General features: G+C 31.5%; 1 pseudogene across 1 annotated transcript; it reads right to left on the bottom strand.

Moving 5' to 3' along the window:
* Window positions 1–11,182: 11,182 nt before the first annotated feature.
* On the bottom strand, window positions 11,183–17,204 carry LOC114299468 (uncharacterized; annotated as a pseudogene). Its single transcript, XR_014357211.1, has 5 exons — window positions 16,992–17,204; window positions 15,330–15,436; window positions 15,100–15,228; window positions 14,410–14,499; window positions 11,183–12,070 (listed from the first exon to the last, which is right to left on the bottom strand). The product of XR_014357211.1 is annotated as an uncharacterized LOC114299468 (transcript).

The following is a 17,204-nucleotide window of genomic DNA, read 5'->3' on the forward strand; positions in this document are numbered from 1 at the left end:
AAAAATATCATTAAATTTGTAAATAAATTTCTCAGTCAATGTTAGAATATGTACAAAACAAAAACAAAAACAAAAACAAAAAGACAAATATAATATTATATGGATTTTTTTTTTCATATTATAGAATAAGTAGTACTGCTATACAAATAGAAAAATTATATAATAATAGTGCTATACAAACAAAACAAATAATATTATATGAACATAATTTTTGTCATTGTTACATTATTTTGAAATAAAACTCTATATAAAAATTGTTGTGATATATAACTAAATTTTTAAATAAAAACAATCACTGCTAGTGATAATCAAATAGAACAAATAGTGTTATATGAACATAATTTTTGTCATTGTCACATTATTTTGAAATTAAATTCTATATAAAAATTGTGGTGATATATAACTAGATTTATAAATAAAAACAATCGCTGCTAGTGATAATCAAACATAACTATAAACCATTAACCAAATATTTTTAATTTAATTAATTGTGGTGAGAACTTAAATTATTTTTGAAAGGAGGGGCCATCTTTGCAATTAGCAAAGAAGAAACCAAACACTACCTGTAATACAAATTATTCAGACTCTGTCACAGCTCCTTTCTAGTACCCCTGGGTCCACCGTTGCGAGTAGTTTTGTTAATTTGCCTCACTTCTTCCCACCGAAATAAAGCCATCAAGATGATCTGTTACCATTAAGTATATTTTTTTTTCTTTTTTAAAAAATTTAGAATAAATTATGAATACACCTTTTGAGATTTACTTAAAATACGAATTATTTTGTATGATTCTGAAATTATATCTCGCCCTTTGAAACTTCTAATTTTATAATAAATGACCTTTTTAATTAATAAATTATCAAGTCAATTAATAGTTTTAATGATGTTAAAAATTTGCTTCAATTAAAATTCTAAATAATTTTATTATTGTATAAAAAAACATTTAGAAATTTTATTTTTTTATTTATTTTGTTAATAAAAATTCAGACAAAAAAATGTTTATAATTTTCCAAATTATAAAGACAATTCATATTTTAACAAATCTCATAAAAAAATTATTTGATGAGATCACCTCACAGTCGCACCACGATTTTGCCTGTAAGTTGCAACCTTTCTTTTTCTTTGAAACGTCACAAGGTAGTCAGCCAGGAATTGGAAAGAGGGGGAGGAGGGTTGGCAATTAAATTTTATATTTAAAGTTGATCGCTAAATTAAAATTATTTTATTCATAGCAAAAATATTGTATATAAATTATAATAAAAGATACATTATTATAGTTATAATTTTTTTTAAAAACATCATTAAATTTGCAAAGTAGTTGTGAATTTGTCTCATTTCTACCCACCGAAATAAAGCTATCAAGATGATCTGACAAGAAAACTACCATTCAATAGATATATATATATATATATATATATTTAAAAAAATTAAGATAAATTACGAATACACTCTTTGAGATTTATTTAAAATATGAACTGTTTTATATGGTTCTGAAAATTACATCTCGTCCCTTGAAACTTCTAATTCATAACAAATGGCCATTTTTATTAATAAATCAACAAGTCAATTAATAGTTTTAATGATGTCAAAATTTTGTTGCAATTAAAAATTTAAGTAATTTTATTATTGTATAAAAAAGCAGTTAGAAATTTTATTTTTTTGTTTATTTTGTTAAATAAAAAATTCCAACAAGAAGGTGTTTATAATTTCAAAGTATAGAAATAATTCGTATTTTAAATAAATCTCATAAAATTTATTTATAATTTACCCTAAGATTAGTATTTTAGGTCATGTTTAAATCTTAGAGTGAAAGAAGAGAAACAGAGATGGATTTGCTCCAAGAAAGAAAAAAATTAGTTTATGAGATCACATCACCAGTTGCACCAAAACTTTGCCTGCAAGTTGCAACCTTTCTTTTTCTTTGAAATGTCACTAGTAGTCAGTGGCGGAGGAATTAAAAGAATTTGAGGTCATGTTTGTCTCATACCATGAGATTAGTCGAATAAAGAAATAAATAATATAATGAGTTTTAAAAACTTTCTTATTATAAAGTTATTAGAATGAATTACAAATATAACAAGTCTAAATGATGATTGTAGCAAAAGTTTGCGATGTAAAAATTTGAGGGAATGGAATGGTTGCTATACAATTGTCATCGATGTTCTTCTTGTGGGATTCATTTAAGATCTTATGTCGATGATTCAAATTATTTACTTTTTAAAATTTATTTGCAAAAATGTAATTTAATCGGATATCAACAATCTTTTGATCAGATCATATTTTGTATTTAGGTTAACACTCAAATCATACCTGCCGTTTATTTTTTTTAGATACAAATGTGTCCTATCAAAAGGATACTGATATCCGATTAACTTAATTTTTTTAGAAGAATGTACTACTTGACGGATTTTAAATAATGAACGGTTGAAATTATCAAGTTGAGATCCAGAGTGGATCCCACTATGGTGCCCTCACACAATAATCACCCAAAGTTTCAAATTGATCATCGTGAGATTAATTGAATAAAATAAAATAAAATAAAATAAACATAATGTTTTAAATATTTTTATTATAAAATAATTAGATCAAGGGAAATTATATATGTAACAAGTCATAATTACAAAAGGATTTGGCTTTTTTTTAAGTTGTCATCTCAACTTAAGAGAGCATTTAAATTTAGTAGGCCCATTTTGAAACAAATTTTAGTAATAAGAAATTATACTCATTGAGAAAAATATTCATGCAAAAACTCAAGGTAATTAGACATTGGTAATTGTTTGTTTGAATTGTAACGCCCTCAAAATAATACATATAAACCCAACATTCATGGTATTCATAGACAGAGAATAAGGCATATTTCAATACATCAGAGTATTCTTACAACACCCTGTAGGTTTACAACTTTCCAAGTCAACACTTAGTTACAACAAAAGGAGAGTTCTAACTCTCTACACAAATAAGCTCTTGGCTTTAATTTACATGTATCACCAAAATAATGAAACCACCAAAAGAGTCTTCAACTCCCAAACCATCTAAGCTAAGGCCTTGGAGGCGGCATAACACCTGAACCTGAAAATGATATCCCATATAGGGTGAGCCAACGCACAGTAGAGATATGCTAAACACAATATGAGCAATAACTAAAATATTGGCATTTGATAAATATTTAACTCATATAAACAAACATACATCTCTTTTCATTTCATTATCCAAACCAATTCATAGATATGGTTCCCTATTCATCCAAACAGTTCAAATGAGACTACAGCTCATATCAACAATATTTCGGTTATGATCAATTAACATGAGACTACAACTCACATAATTAACACTTCAACACTTCAAGTTCAAATGAGACTACAACTCATATTATTATCATTTCCATACTTCAATTTATCTACGTTATACAAATGCAATTAGGATTTCAGGACTTTCACCCTGGACACTCCGACCAACTTAGTTATCACTGGAGTCCATCCCCTATCTCCTCCCAAATCTGGTTTAGGAGTCCATCCCCTATCTCCTCCCAAACCGTGGAGTACATCCTCTATCTTCTCCCAAACAACATACATATACAATGTATTTAAACACTTATCATATACAATGATCAAGCAAAGTATGTATTCAATGTGTTATTCCATCCGTCATATTCAATGACATACTCATATGATTAGTTTTAATTCACCTAATCATCATGCAGGTTATAGCGATCCCGGTTTTCCCTTCATTGTTTAATTGTATTTCGGACTCGGTTCCATGGATGTAATGTTGTCTTATTCCTGTTTTCATCCTTTACTCTTTGTATATGAGTCTTGGGTCGTGTTGGGTAGGTTCGAAACAGGTTGGGTGTGTTTGGGAAAATAAGTTGATTGTGGTTGGAAACCAAGGGTTAGTGTCCATTAAATTTTCATAATGGTCCATTCATATTCAAACTTGTCCTTTCAAATTCCAATTAGTAGGCTTTTATAACAAACTTGTTCATTTAATATCCTTATTAGTGGTTCATTTAATATCCTTATTAGTGGTTCATTTAATGACAACTAGTGTCTTTTCATAATCCAACTAGTATTTATTTAATGACAACTAGTGTCTTTTCATAATCCAACTAATGTCTTTTCATAATCCAACTAGTATTTATTAGTGGGCTTTAATGAACCAATAAATCCTAACTTGACTTTTCAATTCTAACTAGTGGGCTTCTATGCCATGTTACACCAGATTTGCCTATAAATATCACCATTCCCTAGCATGGCAAACACTAGTAACACTCTCTCACACACACACATTCGACTAAAGGAGAGGAATGAGAACAAAAGAGAAATCTTGAGAGGAAGAGGAAGGGATGGCTTGCTCTTCATTTTGATTCGAAAATCATTGGGTTTGGAGCACCTTCAAAATCCTTCATCTTCTCCATTTGGTCTCTCCATTTGAGGTAGGGATAACTACTCATTTTTATGATCTTTGACATAAACTTTTGGTCATTTTGATTTAATGTTGAAGTTGGGTGATTTTGGGTGTTAGGGTTTCAACTTGAATAAAGAGGGGTTTTGCTATTTTGACCAATATAGGTATATCTTGGGTCTTAAAATGAGCTTATTGATTGTTGTAGACACTGCATGATGATTAGGTGAAATAAAACTAATCGGCTGAATATGTTATTGAATATGACGGTTGGAATAATACATCGAATTTGTGTATTGATTGATCGTGTATATGATAATTGTTTATATACATTGTATTATGTGGGAGGAGATAGGGGATGTACTCCACGGTTTGGGAGGAGATAGGGGATGGACTCCTAAACCGGATTTTATTTGGAAGGAGATATGGGATGGACTCCATTGATACAGCAAACATGTGTATCATTTATGAAGTATGAAGTGTTTTAATATGAGTTGTTATCTCATGAGAATTGTGAAGTATGGAAGTGTTTTATTATGAATTATAATCTCATTTAAATTGTTGATATTGGAAAGGATCATGGATATACTTGTCATGGATTTGGATTGTGTTGTATGTTGGTTTATATGAGTTAAACATTTATCAAAATGTCAATGTTTTAGTTATTGCTCATATTATGTTTAGTATATCTCTACTGGGCGTTGGCTCACCCTATATGGGACATCATTTTCAGGTCCAGGTGATATGCCACATCCAAGGATGTAGCTTGGGAGGTTGTCGAAGGTGATGGCTTCCTTTTTGTGATTATTTTGTGTGTAAATCAAGCCAAGGGCTTATTTTGCGTTTTGAGTTAGTACTCTCTTCTTTGTAACCAAATGTTGGCTTGGAAAGGTGTAAGCCCGTAGGGCAATTTACGTTTGATGTCAACGTATAATTCTTTTGTAATGAATACTCTGATAAATAGAAATATGCTTTATCCTCTTATGTCTATGCATGTCAAGAATGTGGGTTTATCTTGTATTATTTTGAGGGCATTACACAGTGTCTACAACAATCAAGACTATCCTTCACCGATAGCCCAAAACAATTATTTATAAACAGATAAAAAATTATCAAACAGATAAATTATCTACAATTTCAAATGTGAGTGATCAATCAATCCAACTCCACCATTAAACCTCATAATTATCCAATTTCATCATTTCCAACTCAATTTTAAATTCCCATAACTTTCCCAAATTAATTATACAAATTAATTCATCACAATAAATTAGGGCTTTTCTCTCCTTTTTCTCAACATTGACCCAAAGGTTCGAATATCATCAATAAACATCAATAACCTTATTTTAAGACCCAAAATACACATGTATTGGTCAAAAGAATAAAACCTCTCTTTATACACTTTGAAACCCTAACACCCAAAATTTCCCAACTTCAACATTAAATCAAAATGATCATAAGTTTATGTTAAAGATCATAAATATGAGTAGTTATCCCTACCTCAAATTTCGGAACCCAAAAAAGATGATGAACAAACTTGGAAGTGTTCCAAGCCCAAATATTTTCGGATCAAAATGGAGGTCTTGCAAAGTTCTACCACTTTAATGAAGGCACAAGGGTTGGATCTCACTAAACCAAGATCAAAATGTAGAGAGAGAGAGCGTTCTAGAAAGAGGAACTCTCAAATTAGAGTTTTGAAAAGCTAAAGAGAGAGAATGGCCCGAAAAAGTGATTCAAAATGCTAAAATTCGGACTGATATAAAACACAGTCCGCTCGAGCATGGAACGCCCCGCTCGAGCGTTAGACACAGACTCCCACTTGAGCGTGAAAAGCGACGCTCAAGCGTCGAATGCACACTTCCAGAAGTTCTGCAGACGAAGGTCCTCGCTCGAGCATGAAAGTGGACACTCGAGTGTCCGATGACCTGCAGAGAAAAGATACTGAAGACTGAATAATCCCGCTCGAGCGCCAAACTTCCTGCTCAAGCGGAGGAACAAAAGCAAAGGGCCCGCTCGAGCGTCAAAAGCCCCGCTCGAGCGTGAAGGCCAAAATCTGGGCATCAACTCTTGGTTTCTAAACACAACCAACCTGTTTCAAATCTACCCAACACAACCCAAGACTCAAATACAAAAGGTAAATGATGGAAACGAGAATAAGACAACAACCAACATCTACGGACCCGAGCTCGAGATACACTTAAACAATGAAGGAAAAGCCGGGGTCGCTATAACATAATATTTGTTTTTAAAAAATGGACGATAAATATAATTTCAAGAATAACCATCTATTTTTTCTTATATAGATGTAATTCAAACATATAGCTATCAAATCCTATCATCTTGATTTTTGTACGAATATTATTCTCAGCGAATCCTACATGAATGGTTCAGATCACCAAAATTGATTCCAAAATGAGTCTACCAAACTCAAATGCTCTCTCGTTGAGAGAAGCCAAACCCATTACAGAAAATGCTCTGTTATGTAATGCACTATACATAACTCTATACAAAATTACATAAATTTTCACAAACTTGCATAAGTAATTAAATATAAATTCGTACAAGTTTATTCATAAAAATGAACTTACCACCGCCGATTACTACCACCTACACCCAACCAGCACTACCAACCACCGCCTCCATAAACGTCGACCTCCTCTACTTGGCTTCTCCAAAATCTAGATCATGAGAATCCCCAAAAACCTGGAAAAACAAAAAATAAAAAAATCAACTACCATAAGAGGTTTTAAAGGTGTCAAATTGGGTTTTGAATTTGTGCCCATATTGTTTGAATTAGATTAGAATTTGTAATATTTATGGCCTATTGATATAATTCCCTTTTACTGATAAAACACATTTTTATTGAGATCCAAATCTTCCATTATTCTAGTTTTTTTTCTTCTTTTTCTAACCTTGTGATTTTGGGGGTGGTGATTTGTGTGGTAGGTTTGATGGTGATTTTCGGTTTGGTGTTGGTGGCGGAGAAAGGGAAGCAAGGATCCCCTCCTTGCATTATTTCCTACTTGCAGGGTCATTGGGCCTACTTTTAGGCCCAATTTTGATAATCCGAACCGTTCATATTTTAAGATTTGTTCAGTATATCATACCTATAAAAAATCAAGTTGATCGGCTATCAGAAAACATGTGTTCGGGAAAATTGAACTAAAAACTATTTTTTTAAAATTTTAATAAACAATTTTCCGAACACATGCTTTCTGATATCCGATCAACTTGAGTTTTTACAGGTATGATATACTGAACAAATCTTAAAATATGAACGGTTCAGATTATCAAAATTGGGCCTAAAAGTGGGCCCAATGACCCTGTGAGTAGGAAATGTAAGGAGGGAGTGAAATGAGAAGATCTTGACTCGAGAAAAGGGAGTGGGAGGTTGGTGTAGAAAGGAAAGGGAGGTAGAGCAGAGAGGCGTTGAGCGGGAAAGGAGATCACATGAGGGAAGGTGAATGCTGAAAATGTTGGGTTTGGTTTCAATTTTTTGGATTTAATTTTTTGAAAATTGAATTTTTTGTTTTCTTGTATTTTTTTTATTTTTTAGTGAATATTTTTTAAGTTTTAAGAAATTTTTTATATTTTTTTAGATGTACCTTATTTAAATGTATCTAAGAAATAAAATATTTATAAAAATATATTTTAAAAAATTAATATATACATAAGAATACGAAAATATACTAATTTTTTTTTTCTTTTTGATATTTAGTGAATTTTTTAAAGATTTTTTTTATAAATGTTATATTTTTTAAATGTATTTATGTTAAGTGTATTTAAAAATTAAAAAAAAAATTGATGAAAATATTTAAAAAATTCAATAAAAATTTAAAAAATACAAAAAATAAAAAAAATTAATTTTATGAAAAAGTAAACCAAACAATAACATTGGATGGATATAAGTTAAACCCAATTTAATATTCTTTATTGTATTTATTTCTCTATTTCTCTTCTATAATGAGAGTTGGACTGTTTATTATTGCGGTGGTTGGACTCGGACTGAGTTGAGATCTTCTCCTTGGATTCTCTCATTACCTCTCTACTTGCAATGGTGGAGATGTACCTTTAGTTGATCCAACGGTCCAGATTTGGACAGAAAAAGCAAATTTGAATTTGTTTTATTATTTTTTTTATTTTTAAATAGTCAAATTTGAATCGTTAGATCTACTCAAAGTGTATCTTCACTATTGCAAGTAAGGAGACAAAAAGAGAGGCAAGAAGAGGATCTCAACTCGGACTTGGAAACACAAGTATTATTGGACTTGATTTCTCTTCTATTATAAGAGTTGGGCTGTTTGTTGCTGCGGTGGTTGGGCTTGGAAACTCAAGTATTATTGGACTTGATTTCTCTTCTATAATGAGAGTTGGACTGTTTGCTGTTGTGGTAGTTAGACTTGGTCACTCAAGTATTATTCGGCTTTAATTGGTTAGTTAAATGTAAGAGAATTTATTAAGAATTCTTCTTTAAAATATTTATATTTTAATTAGTCTATAATATATATTATAATAAATTTTATTATTTGAATATTTGATCTATTAAATTTTAATTATTATATTTAATATATTTCATAGATAATTTTATTTTTACAAATATTTCTTCAATCCTTAACAATTTGGTGTGCACTATTTTAAACTATTTTATACTTTATATATATTAAACTTTAAAAATTCATAATTTTTTTGTAAATACTTTTTTTATGAAATTTATATTTTTAAAACCTAGTTAACAAGATCTAACAAATAAAATCTCACTTCAATATGTAATTTTATAAAATATAAATAACTAAATTTGACAATGTGAATGTTCACATTACGGAACATTCATATTATCAATGTGAATATTAATGCGCACTTCACCCTATTATTATTGTTAGGGGTATTTTAATAACTATATCACCCATAGAATTTATTGGAACATAATAAAATAATGTAGACTAATTGAAGCATAAGTAAGTGTATGAATAAATGCCCCTTATATATAATGTTCCTTGTATTTGTAATTATTCTCTCACCGATTGAAATATATATATATATATATATATATATATATCATTGTGAAATTAATCAAATAAATAAATACTTAATATTGTGAATTTAATACTTTTCTCTTTTTTCTTAAACGAAATTATAAGATTGAATCTTATATATAACAAGTCTAAGAGATGATTGTAGCAAAACTTTGACAAGTCAAATTTAAATTCCAGTCCAAGTAATTTGGTCATTGTGGTGACAATTATTTTCTGTTTTTTTTTATTTCTTATTTGAATTAACTAAAGGTTTCTAACAAATATGTAAATCTCATTTTTATTTTTTGAAATTACATTAATCTTTGTTTTTTTGAAAATGGCAATACTGGCCTCTCTTACTTTAATTGTTAGAGCATCTCCAATGCACTACGCATATAATACTTGTTAGTTAAAATGCCTAGTATGATTCACTTTTTTTCAATTCCAATACACTAGGCATATGATTAGGCATTTTGGCTCAACTCATATTCACTAGCTACATGTAGCTAGCCTTCAACGCTAGACAAAATGTATTCAATCATTAGGATCATTTCCCTCCATCTTTGTTGTTGACATGGCATTCTATAAAATTAATATTATTTGGATAAATAGCTAAAATAAAGAGCATGGTTAGAGTAAAAATATAAAACAGTTGATAGGCAAAATAAAATATATACTTTATAGTAATATTTAGATAGGTAAAATGCCTACTATCGTTGGAGATGCTCTTAATATACAGAAAACTCTTGTATGTTAACTTGGCCCATGACCATGTTAAAAATTACAATGAAATGACAAAAATATTCTCAAATTAAAAAAAAGGTCAAACAAGTAAAAAATATTTATTTTTTCTAATTTTTGTATCCAAACAGTCCCAACCCAAATATACCCTTAACCTATACATGTAGCCAAACACTCTAATAACTTATCCCTTACCATATAAATATCAAAGAAATGGGTCCGATATGAGACACAAATGTCTCAACTAACTTTTAGAATGTATTCCTTTAGAATTTTCATAAATATACATGTTTGTCTTGCCTGATACAATGAAATTAATTGAATGAAGAAATAAATAATATTGGGAATTTAAATAATTTTTTATTACAAAATTATGTGATTGAATTATATATATAACAAGTCCAAGTCACGATTGCATCAAAACTTTAACAAGTGAAATTTTGATTTCACTATACTCTAGTTGATGGGAATTTCCGTAGTACCCTAAATACGAAGAAAATATTGTACAAAAGTTTAGATATACTTTTATTGACAATGAACAACATTTATTAATTTTCAAAAATACGATTATTCTAACTTTATGCTTTAGGTGGTAAGAGGATTTTGAACTTACCAGCTCAATAGGAGCCCCAGATTACTTGATTGAAATCCCATCATTTTCAAAACTTAAGAGGTACATAGTAGAAAGAATGGATAAGGAGTAAAACAAATAATGAAGTCCATTACTATTGTTGCTCAAATAAGAAACACTAATGCTTATATTAGAAATACATATTAGATCACAAAAAGTGTATTGACAAATTGAAATTTATTTTGAATGCTGACCCATCATAACTAGGTTTAACCCTAACCATCTGTTGCATATTTTGTAAATTATTTTGTGATCCATTACATGTTCCTAAGCTTGAGAGAAAATATAAAAAAACTCCAACACATAGGGTCCCAAGTACTGAAGATTTTAACAGTTTATTCCAATCAATCTGGTGTAACCAACTTCAAATAGGAAACTCCAAGGCCACTGCTTATAAAATTGAAGGCAAGCATGAAAATGAAGACAGATCAACACTTTCTTGCAATCTCATTCTTTCTTTATTTGAGTTCATGCCACTAGTATATAAACAATGGAAATCTAAAGTCCTACTCAACCCCCAATACAATCACAAACCAATGAAAAGAATAGTCCTTTGGTATGCCAACCCTTCAAATCCCCCAAAGAATGGCACCTCTAAAATCTACAATCCTAAAACCAAGTGTATGTACATCAATCCCCCCCAATCTAATCTAGAGATATAGAATACAACATTCTCTTCAGATTTTACATTTCTCTGGGGGAAGTACATACATGGACATTTCAAGCCATCTATTACTTTCCTCTCAACAAGCAATTTAATCAGAAGCTCAGATGAATCAACTTTGGCTCCATAATATATCAGCATAAGCTTTCTCATCTTCTCGCTCCTTCGCGACATAATCAGTTCCCTCCAATACTTCTTCTTCATCTGGGATCTCTTCTTCTTCCATCAATTCTCCAGATGCAACTGCTTCCAGATATATCTCTCGCCCATTCAGCCAATGCTTCTCTCATAGCCTGTTTTGTTGCTGGTGTGTCACTGGGTCTGTATTTGGGAGCAGGCACGACAAATGGCAATATGATATCATCCAAACTCCAACTCTTATGGTTGGGACTACCGTTTGCATCTGATGGTGGAACGATGAAAACAATACCAAGCTCGTAGTTACAAACATGAAGTCTTGAACCCAATACAGAATTTGTCTACACTGCTCCAACAGCCTTTGTCCTGAGTGAATTAGAAATTGGGCATCCCCAAGCAGCGGCACTGAAGTTATGGGACCCAAAATACACCCATCCGAAGGACGAAGCATCCTTCTTAGACTGGAAGCGTCTTCTGGCTACCGGCTTTTACCATACATTCTCTCCTCTATTAACTTAAAACCAGCAATTTTTGAAAACATAAATTGAAATAGAAAGGACAACTAAGGAGATGTTTTAAAGCACGGGAGTACATAATGTGGCTTAAATTGTAACTTCACATAATACTAGGACATAGCAACACAAAAAATACTGATTTTAGGGAAGAGCATTCTTCCCATACGTCTATTATATAAAATTATTGTAAGACTACTCCGATACATCATATGGTGTGCAAATCTTTGAGATCACGATCATTCATGTATACATGAAAACCCAGGCATGATCTTGAGCACAAATTGAAAATCTCTTCTATATTCAATTCAATGTTGACACTTGGAAAATGAGAGAAAAAAAAAAGAGAGAATAAAAGTGACAGAGATGGTATGGAAGCAGCATCATGGAGAAATTAGGGCAAGGAAGCAGCACTACAGATTGGAACTTCCTATGCAAGAAGAGGAACATATATATACACACAGCTAGCACCTCTGGAAATTGTCCAGGTAAATAAAATAAGCCTTAAGACTCCTCAAAAGTTGAGTCACGTTCCTAGTGTCCTTAATTGTAGCCACATGAAGAATTTTAAAAGTAAGGACAATTAAAGATTGATAGAATTGAGTTGCTACGGGACTATGGCTTAATGCAGAATATATATATAGATATATATATTTGGCTAAAGTAACTAAAATTCATTAACTAAAAATGAAAGGGAAACCCAATACAAAAAGGGAAGGAGGTTACACCATAATAACCTCCAAAGACCAGAAAGGACAACACTATACATATGCCAAAAAGCCTTGGGATTCTTACAAGACAGAATTTACAAAGTCAAAAAGAGTTCCATGGAAGGCAAAACCCTCCCAAAAGACCAGCAATATAAAATGGACAAGAAAAAACCCTTGATTCTATGCACAGGTTCCTCAACACCTTTGAATATTCTTCGATTACGCTCCAAATAAGTAAGCTATATCAAGCAAAATTTTGAATGTAATGGCCTTGTCAGATCAATTCAAAAAAATTGGATGTCAACATTTATGTTTTCAGGTGATAGCTTTGTAGCAGAACAGTCATGGTCATTGGTTAACAAAGAATTGTAATTTCCCCTTCTTTTGTGGGTTGGGTTCTGCCGCCTTGCCACAGCAACTTCTCTCTGGAAGTTAATTTCAATGCAAAGTCAATTTGTATTAGCAATTAGGAAGGTGATTAACAGGCTATTTGTCGGAAGGCAGAGAACTCTTGATGCAATGTCAAATAAAAGAAAGAAAACATTCCGAAAGACCCTCTTTAAAACAGAGTTTGCATTTTTCCCAAGTGGTTGTGGATTTTGTAAAACAAAGAAGGGTTTCTGGACAAGGGTCAGGATGATTTAGTAATGAGAGAAGTGATTGAATTCATAGGATGTTAAAAAATATCATGAGATGGTAATCCAGCAGAATCCTCAGAAGTTGGACACTCCACACATGTGATGTATGTTTCAATGTGAAATGGCTACCTAACACATAAGTTAGTAGGAATTGAGCTGAGATCCATTATGGTTGTTATTTGAATCAAATAATCGCCGTTCCAGAACAGAATGTTAGATTTCCATCTCATAAGGTAAGTTTTCCATTTGGCCTCTTTTTTTTTAAAGGTGACAAGGGTACAAGACATCCTAGATCACTTCAGCAATGTGAATAAGACTGCATTCACCCTAGGTGTACATCTGTCAATACAATCGTTTAGAATGGCAAGGGAATCCATAAGAAATAGAAGAATGCACTCAACTTCACAAAATAAACTTAATATGGCTTTGGATCACTTATTCTTGCATTGTCATGTCGCCTTGATCTATAGCATCATCTCTTTCGTTTGGTTGATGTCCAATGGATGGCTCTGGGAACTTGTCTAGTAATGATTTCAATGGATTTTCCGGACTTTGGAAGTATGATGAAAGCAAAAGTGATGTGGCATTGTGTTTTGGGGGTTTTGGTTGGAAATAAATGCAATGATCTTTGAGGAAAAATTTGATGATATGGCATCCATGTGGGAAGAGTTGGTTTTTTGGCATCGTTTTGGACTTCCATTTCGACTCCTTTTAAGGGGATTCCGTTTTTTAATAATTTTATTTCTAGAGATTGAAAAGTGCTATGTAATGATTAAATTGTCTCTTAGTTTTGGTGATTGATGTTTTCTCTTCTATTGTAGAGGACATCTTGTCCTCTTTTTGTACTTTCTTTTTTAATAAAATTTCCTTTTGTTGCTGATCAAGAAAAAAAGAAAAAGAAAAAAAAGAGCAAGGAATCTTGGAAGAGACAGACTTCAGCACAATAGGGCGGGAATGTGTTTACCTTGACATGCATGGGATGATTAACTCTGTTGTTGGGATAAGGAATCACATCATGAAGCATGCCTACGTTTCTCAACCTTCGCCATGTTTTCTGTAAAAAAAACAGCATTCAGTAAATTATGTGTTAAAAGGAAAATAGAAATAAAAAATAGGCAATTAATTATTAAACAAGAATAAATGAGCGAGTCTTCACTAAGATAATAATGGAGAAGTCACAGCTGCAAAACAAAAAAAAAAAACTGTTGTGTCTTCATTTTTTATTTTTTTTGATGTCATAGTTGTAAACCATATTGGTACTAACATTCAACGATTTAACTGGAAAAGACAGATTTTATGCTTCACTTGAAAGCACTACTGATTTGATATTTGCTTATTTCCACAAACCCTTATCCATACCAATTGAAGTGGCAGGCAGTCACCAATCCCACATGGATTTAAAGATGCATTTTTTTTTTTTTTTTTTTTTTGCATTCAGAATATATGATTTAACCAGGCTAGACATGAGATATTCCTCATAAACCTTAGTAGGGCTGTGTGGGACTATACTTTTATCCCATACCTTAATGAAATATAAATAATCAGGAATATTTTATTAATAAAACAAACAAACAAAGCAAAATAACACATGGAATCCAGTTAAAAAACCATTAAACTATCTTCCAGGTAATCAAAAGGTCAAAGGTCAGGATACCTGCGAGAAACACAGACGGAATTTTGAAGCTAAGATTCCACAACTTGCATCTTTCACTCTTTCAATTGTGGGAAAAATGATTCTAATGGATGGGTTTCTTATCTCTTGACTTGCACTCCAGCAGCCCCACTGTAAACAACTAACAATGAATGAACTACTGATTCCAAAGATTAAAGTATTTCAGATTTTAATTTATGCTACACGAACAGCAAATAGTAAAAGTTTCTTACATCTGGATCAGACTCCTCAGACTCAGAGAACTGCATTGATGTCTTTCCAGATGCTGCTGAAAATGCAGCTAAAAACTGTGCAGTGACTGACCCAATTGAGGATGAACCTTGACAATAGAACAAATAAGTAAACTGAGATAAATATATTTCAAATTTCTGGAGAAGAGTCTAGTATTATACAAGAAAACACTCACTGAAAACAAAATCAGTTTCCAAATATTCTGGCCATTTGTAACAAAAAGAAGATAAATGTCAAACTTAAGGGAACAGAAGGATAAGATGGCTGTTTCGCGGACAGGAACAAATACATACTAATCAGATTGAATTTTTTTAAAAACTGGTAGCTTCAACCATGGTTATTATAATCGAACGATTCACGATTCGATTCAATACAAGTTTCAACAAAAAATGATTCAAATCGTGCTGTTAAATTGGAAATTGAGTGAATCATAAGATTCCATTTATGATTCAATGCAACTCACTACGATTCACATGATTCCTTGTGATTCAATACTACTATTTTTGTTTACATAATGTATGAAACAGCGTTGTTTTCACCAAACTATGAAGATATATAGAAGAGATTAATTAATTATATTCATATACATGATTTTATATGTATATACATATATATAATTTAGTTCTATTGATAATTTACTTTATTTTAAACACTATATGTATAATATAAATACATAGAATTATATATTATATTAAATAAAATAAATCTTACAATTCAAGATTCACTATTTTAGCAAAACTATTCACAATTTGATTCGCAATTTGACAAAAATTGCTTCAACAAGATTCAGATTGAACTTTTTTCTTTGATCCATAATCCCAATATTTAGTACTCTCATTTTTTTTTCCTTTTTAGTTTAATAATATACAACTTCCAAGTAGTCACCAATTTAAGGTGCTTTTGCTTGCTCAAGTAGTTTCATAGCTCATTTTCTAATTACTTACCATGAAGAAAAGGCACATAAAAATCTGATGGAAACTTTAATGTTAAAAATAAAACAAATCTTAATACTGTTAAGCGAAGTTCCCTATCGCTTGGGTACTAAAGTACTGTTAAGTATATAAGCATGAGGACACCCCCACCTTAATAGCTAGCTTTTGGGGTTGAGTTTCACACAAGATCGTCTAACAAATACCCTTTTGCTAAACAGGAAAAAGAAACATAAATAAATAAGAGAAGTTTTTTGTGCTCAGACGAAACCTAGACTCAAATCTTTTGTAACATATTTTACAAACTAATCCATATTTTATTAACAATTTTCAAAACATAAAATGAGTTATACATTCATAAACATGTAAATATATGCAAAACCAAAACTTCCGACAACAAAGTGATGAATTAACACTTGACTAACACATAAAAAGTGTGCATGCATGCAAAATAGGTTTCTCATTAGAACCATAAGAAACTGTGTACCAAGAGATGCAGGAGCATGGAGGGCCATGGTCCCCTAGGATCTAAATGTTCCACCTTTTCCCAGTTGCATTTGAGGACACCTCCAAAAATTACATAGGTGGCCCCAAAAGAATACAGCATATGATTTAGTTTTCCAATGCAACCCTCCCAATCACAAATCTCACCACAGTTGAATGTTCCATGTACTGAAGGAAAAACTATAATCTCACAAACTTCATCACTATTACCTCTTGAAGTCGCCAGAGGCCTGTAGACCTCTGAATTGATGCAACTAACAAGCATATTGCAGAAACATGTTCAGATTGCACTACTTTTGACACGTATGAAAAGGCAGGTCCCTGAACAAGATTACACCACAAAAACTTGGCATAAAACATACTATCATAGTAAATAAGCTGCAAAGGCTGCACTATAGGAAAGGATCCAGTACATAACTTGAA

Source organism: Camellia sinensis, chromosome 15 (genome assembly GCF_055761805.1).
Source record: "Camellia sinensis isolate YWXY chromosome 15, ASM5576180v1, whole genome shotgun sequence".
NCBI lineage: Eukaryota > Viridiplantae > Streptophyta > Magnoliopsida > Ericales > Theaceae > Camellia > Camellia sinensis.